Consider the following 6430-nt stretch of genomic DNA (forward strand, 5'->3'; position numbering starts at 1 on the left):
AGGCTGAAATACCACTCAGAGAGGCCATCTGCACCCTTCTGTGCCCCAGGTAACACATGCAGCAGCTCCACCTTCACTTGGGAGCTCAGATCTCCTGATTACCCACATTGCCATAACCATCTTAGCCTGCTCCCAGGCTTCAGCACAGGGCAAAACAACTAGTTTCAGTGGTGATGAAGCCCAAACAAGATTTTCCTCCTGAGCCCAGCAATAGCATATGCTGTATTACTAGTACCTGTAAAAAGATATCCCTCAGGCTTGGATCTGGCCAGGCTGAAAAGAGCAGGTTGTTTTAGATGCACCTGCCAGACCAGGTGCTTTCATCCCCACACCAAGATGAGGGCAGCCAGACCCTTCACCCCAAGCTGCAACACAGATTTATAGGGCTCCCCCATCTTCTACTCTGACAGAGAGCCACCTCCACTCTTCCTCAGGACAGTTAAACTTTCTGCTTGGGAAATTTATATTTCCTGGATCATATCCTAACTGGTGTCAGCTGGAGTAGCTCCACTGAAGGCAGTGAAACACTGCTGATTTACATCAGCTGAGCATCTGGCCAGACTTCCAAGATAGGGATTTCTCTTTGGGTTTACAGTATTTCCAGCTGGGGATACTTCTTTTCTTTTTCTTTTTTCTTTTTTTTTTTTTTTTTTTTTTTTTTTTTTTTAATGCACAACTGATTACCTTTGACTTCTGTAATGGCACTGCAGGAATTATCACTGCAAACCAGACCAGCAGTCTACTAAATCCACTTCCCTTTTCTGACAGCTGTCAATACCAGTTGTTTTCGAGGATGGTGTAGAAGACACTCAGCAGTGTCAACCATGCTAGAGAGCACTCAGTTGGTGAATGCAGTGAAGTGAAAGGACGCAGACCCTTTATATATATATTTAGATTATTTTAGCTCTGCATAATATTTATTTTCATCATGTAAGTTCCTGATTTCATTTTGGATTTTACTTTTTCTCTCCATCAATTCTACTCTTTAGGTTCTTTACTTAATTAAGATGCTTTTTAGTATCTCTGATACATACGCACTGTGAAAAGTGATGATCAAATGAATAATTTTAAGTGTCTTTGTGTCATTATTCTTTTGGTAGGAAAAGATGCTGAACTGATCTCTAAGCCATAGTTGATTGTATATATCTGTAGTATTTCACTTTGCATAAATCCTCTTTTCAAACTCTGTCATCTTTACTTTCACTTCAGATGAAAGGCTCTTAATTTCCCTTACTATTTTCATGAATCTTCTTTTCCATCTGTCTTATTTTCTGATGAGGATTGTCGTCACTGAATTCTCTATTCCTCGTCCAGTTTCTTGAGGTTTTCTAGTTCTATTTTAAAAAACCTAGACATACCTAATTACATGAAACTGAGGGTAATGCAGAGACTGTTAAACTCTGGTGTAATTTGCCTAACTTGGAGACGTTAGCATTTTCTGAGGATACGCTTTGAAGCAGCTAAGTTTCATGGGAAAAATGAAAGTTAATTATATTGGAGCACAAGACTGTGTTGCCACCCTTACCATCATATTTAATAACCCAAAACTGTATAATGGTTTCTGTCTTTAGAAATTCTTGAAGTGTTGCATCACTCAGATCTGAGTGAATTTTTTTGAATGTCTTACTTATAAAAAGTGCAATCTCAAGTCTAACAGTTTAGGGAAGATTTGAGAACTCTGGTTACATTTGGGAAATATTTTGTAAAAGAAGTCTTAAAATTTTTTATTTCAGAAAATTCTGAAGCCAAATCTGACTACACTGTCTTTAAAATGTATGAGATACCAAACCGATTTATTTTATTCACTGTGAAGGTAACTTTGTTTTTATGCTTTTCAGCCCAGTCAAAGAACTGAGAAATCAGTCATTCACATATTTCTAGTCTCTTTTTTCTAATCTAGTAAAAGCTTGTTTTAAGAAAAACTACATTGTGATAACAAGAGACAAATAAATTAATAGTTCCTAGACTCTGCACTGCTGATGATCCAGAAGGACACAGAAAGCAGTCCCCAGGATTGTATCCTATGTTGTGTTTTTGGTCAAAAGTGTGCAGGTGAGGTGATTCCTCTCCTTCACTCCCATGACGTTTCTGTGGGGTGACAGTGGCCATCGATCCGAAAAAGCTTGGGAATCACTGACTCAAACAATGCATTTTTTGCCAAAGAGAGAGGTTTTCATCCCAGTGTATCATCAGGGTGTGCTCTGCTCTCCTCGGGCTCAGGTGACTTTCCCAGGGGGGAGATACCATCCCCAGAGAAGTTAGATTGAGTGGTCTCCTGCGAAAGGGACAACCTGTGCTTAGACCATTTCATCCCAGGCAGGCCGTACTGTCTCGCGCTGGTTCTTGTTTGTTTTGTTTTATTGTTTCACCCATATCCACATTTAGGTCTGCCACCTGGTCCTGCAGGGGAAGAGCCTACAGCAGGGGACTGAAAGCAGGGGAAGAGCCTCCAGCCCACCACTGCCCTGTCCCCTCGCGGCTGCCTGCTGTCTGGGCCAGGCACGTTGCGTGGATGCAGGCAGCGCCTTCCCCTTAGCTCTGTCCCGAACTTCAGGGAAGCCTGAAGCGCTTCCTCCTCCAGGGGTGGTCTGGAGGCAGGGCTGAGGCTCCCCCACTGCAGACACCAGACACCGAGGCTGGCTCATGCGCCGGCCGGGCACTTCATATCCCATGGCAGCACTGCTGCTGAGGGAGCCTTGTGCAGGCAGACATGGCAGAGCTATTGCCAAGGCTTATTTCATTTAATTGCAGGGCCGCGTAGCTGACAAACCTCCAGTTCAGTTCATGAAAGGCACAGGCTATTTTATAGAACAGCTCGTGGCTCCCGTTCCTGGTCTGGTGAGTTTGATCCCGCCAAGGAAGTATTTGATCTAGATGCCATCGGGCAACAACGAATTCTTGTTATGTGTCATGAAGAAGGAAGGCCTAGCGGGAGATGGGAAGTTTCTGGGAAATGGCACCATAGCTGGAACATGAACTAAGCAGTAAATGTGAAACAGTAAAGTGTGCAAGGGGAAGTATTTGATCTAGATGCCATCGGGCAACAACGAATTCTTATGTGTCATGAAGAAGGAAGGCCTAGCGGGAGATGGGAAATTTCTGGGAAATGGCACCATAGCTGGAACATGAACTAAGCAGTAAATGTGAAACAGTAAAGTGTGCAAGGTATATATATGGACAGGTTCAGCAATTAAATATAATCTGTTTTTACACCGAGCCATATGAAAGTTGCTCTTTATTAAAACCCCTCTCCTCCGTGTGGCCACTGGGTTCTCATGCCATTCTTTTCTGTTGGCAAGTGCTTCATCCCACAGAGGCATCGTGCCACCGGGTGAAACTTAAAAGAGTACAAGAACTCCTCCAAAGAGTACACTGCAGTAGCCCTTACTTTATAGTCCCCGGTAGGTAATAGTAATGACAGCTGAGCTACTTCCATGCTGTTTTACGACCTTTGAGATAGGGCTATGCAGTAATGGTATCGTTCAGACTAATTTCTGAGTAAAACGTATACCTGTAATTTTCGGCTCACTTCACCCTCCCCCTGGGGCCTTGAGGGGCAATGAAAATCATGGGTTTGCGAGTATCCGCCTGTCCCCACCCGTGCTCAAGCACTGTTTTCACGTTTTCCAAGAATGCAGCAATGCTGAGCTGACCGAAGCTCCTAAGGATGACAAACTCTGGTCTACAACACGCACAATTTACTGCCTCTTCTGCTGCACATGACTGAGGTAAAAACAGCATGCACTGCAGTAAGGTTAAAAAATAAAACCGTAAGTACAGCTAACTTGCATCCTACAGATGACAGACCAAGTTCTTAGATCAAAGGTATTATTATTAGAGACAAGAATAAATACTTCAATGGGTGTTTTGGATTTACCAAGGTTTATTTAAAAGTTCAAAACATGAGGCTATGTATTACTAACTGCAATGTTACAAGTCTCCCTAACAAATGCGGCTGTGTGTGCATATGGCGCACAAGGTAGCCCGTACGTTTTAACACTTTCAGAGTTAACAGAGGCAGGAAACAGAGCAGTAATCTGAGAAATAGGGTTAAACTGAACTGGGGGAAGAGAAGAGATTTGCAATAACACGTCAGAACTTCAGGACAGGAGTTGCTATGTCACATGAACCTTACTAAAAGCTGTATGCAAACTGGTTTGAGCGTATATGTCAATGTACATTAAAGCTAGCTGAAAGCAGTTAGACAGGACATTTTACAGACCTATCAAGACCTATCCAGTGGGGCAGCAGAGGACTGTAATCAGCATCACCTAACAGTGACCCCCAGAAAGGCAGAAGTGCAGAGCCGTGAGCAGACACTTCCAGTGAGTGTGGGTGAGCGACGTCAGGCGACTCCTGGCACGCACGTATCTACAGCCGTCAGCGAGGGGACACCGTGGTCATGTAGGAGAGCACGAGGAGTACAAGAAAGCAAGCAACGGCACCAGATCAGCATACAATCGGAAAGGAGGGAAAGACTATCTGTGAGTGAAAGAAAGGCAAAAAGACAACAAAAGAAAGCGCGGTACCCTGGCAAAGGCTCGGCACAGTGCCTGCCTCCCACTAGGCTGGGAGGCTGGTTCGTCTGTGCCCGGGCAGGGTGCCAGGCTGTCTTGGGGGGCCGTGCCAATGTCAGGGAGCACTCCTGAAATTCGGGGGAGGAGGCCACAGGGAAGGATCCCAAGGACTGAATCCCCCTGGAGCCGTTTCGGGAGAGAGAAATCGAGATCTCATTCGCGCGTCTGTTCTGTGCGGTCGCTGGAAGAGCCCCTGACCCTGCGCTCTCTGTCCCTTCCCCACGGCGCAGTGGAAGCGGCAAAGTCGTGTCTGTGTCCGGACACCGGGGCTGGGTTGCACGATGCATCACAGCAGCTGTAGTGCTAGGACCGAGGTTGAAACACAACCTCTGTTTTCAATGGCATTAGCTCAATGAAGAGGGAAGCGTTAGGCTTCATGGCACTGCTCTTTGGCAGCGAGACGGTGCCTGCTCACAAGCCCGGCAAGTGCACGCACAGCCCCATATGTCATGGCTGGGCACCTCAAGGACTAGCTCGTAGGGGGGCATAAAACACCTATCTAACCAATGGCAACTAGTGTCTTTCTTCTGCATCTCGTTACCTCGTGACTGTCCCCCTCTCGCCACGTTTTCTGCCCCTCTCCGTGCCTGAGACGGGCTTTCGGCAGCTCCAGCCGACGTCAGCTCACCGCCGCGCCTCGTCCCGCAGGGAGCACCTGGTAAGCGACCGCCTCCCCACCACAGCTTTGTGTATGAAGTGGTGACTCAGTTGAAGGCAGTGTGATTAGCTCAGTTTTTCAGGTGGGAGCCGAGGTAAGGAGGGATTAAGCAAGGTGTGGAGACAAAACCCACCTCAGAGCTGGGAGCTGGGCTCACGCCGCCTTGCGCCTGGGGCCAGGCAGGACTCCCGGGGCCGCCTCTCCTGCTCGCCCCCCGGGCTCGCTCCTCTCGCAAAAGCCAAAGGCAGCAATGTCTGATTTTCCATAACGGAGGCATACAGAGGAGCAGCAGTGGTGTGGGAAGGCTGTTGCTACCTAAAGGTGCCAAAATCCTTGCTCTCTGCTGCAGGAAAGTGCGGTGACGGCACGCGGTGACTTCAGGAAGCAGCAGGCTCCAAGAGCCCGCAGACACTGCAGGACTCCAGACGCAGGAAACAGCCTGTGAAAGAGGGGACTTGGCGTGCGGAGGGGAGCGCACGGCACATGGGCAGGTGCAATAATCTAGCAGCTCTTTCAAAGCTTTCATAACACTGAAAATATCCTGTATTTCATGTGCGGAGGGGAGCGCACAGCAAATGGGCAGGTGCAATAATCTAGCAGCTCTTTCAAAGCTTTCATAACACTGAAAATATCCTGTATTTCATGTGCGGAGGGGAGCGCACAGCAAATGGGCAGGTGCAATAATCTAGCAGCTCTTTCAAAGCTTTCATAACACTGAAAATATCCTGTATTTCATGTTATTTATCATCACTGTAACCACATTTGTAAAATCAGGCTTTCGATCACAACTCGTCTCAGGAGGCAGGCGGCTCTGAGAAGAATTCACATATAGTTTATAGGAGGAACAGAAACTGAGCTAGGTCACAAAAAAAGTCTTGGTTTCCTGCTGTGCACTTGGGAAAAATTACTGTTCTGAGAACACAACCATCAACAAGTATCTAAAAATCATAAGGCAGAGCCCTCTCAAAAGCACACACACGTATGTTTGTGTGTGTGTGCACATATGTGACCATATAGAATAAATTGCACCATGAGGCTTTTGCCTTTGCAGAGAAGCCGCTCAGATATTTCGGGGATCATTTCAGTTTCAGAACTCAGTTTTACAGAAGTACGTACATAACGGCGAGCCCTTCTGAAAAGCCATTTTCCTTCTCTTAACCCCTGCTATGGGGACACTCCTACTCTACTCTCCTTT

Source organism: Dromaius novaehollandiae, chromosome 3 (assembly GCF_036370855.1).
Source record: "Dromaius novaehollandiae isolate bDroNov1 chromosome 3, bDroNov1.hap1, whole genome shotgun sequence".
NCBI classification, from domain to species: Eukaryota; Metazoa; Chordata; class Aves; order Casuariiformes; family Dromaiidae; genus Dromaius; species Dromaius novaehollandiae.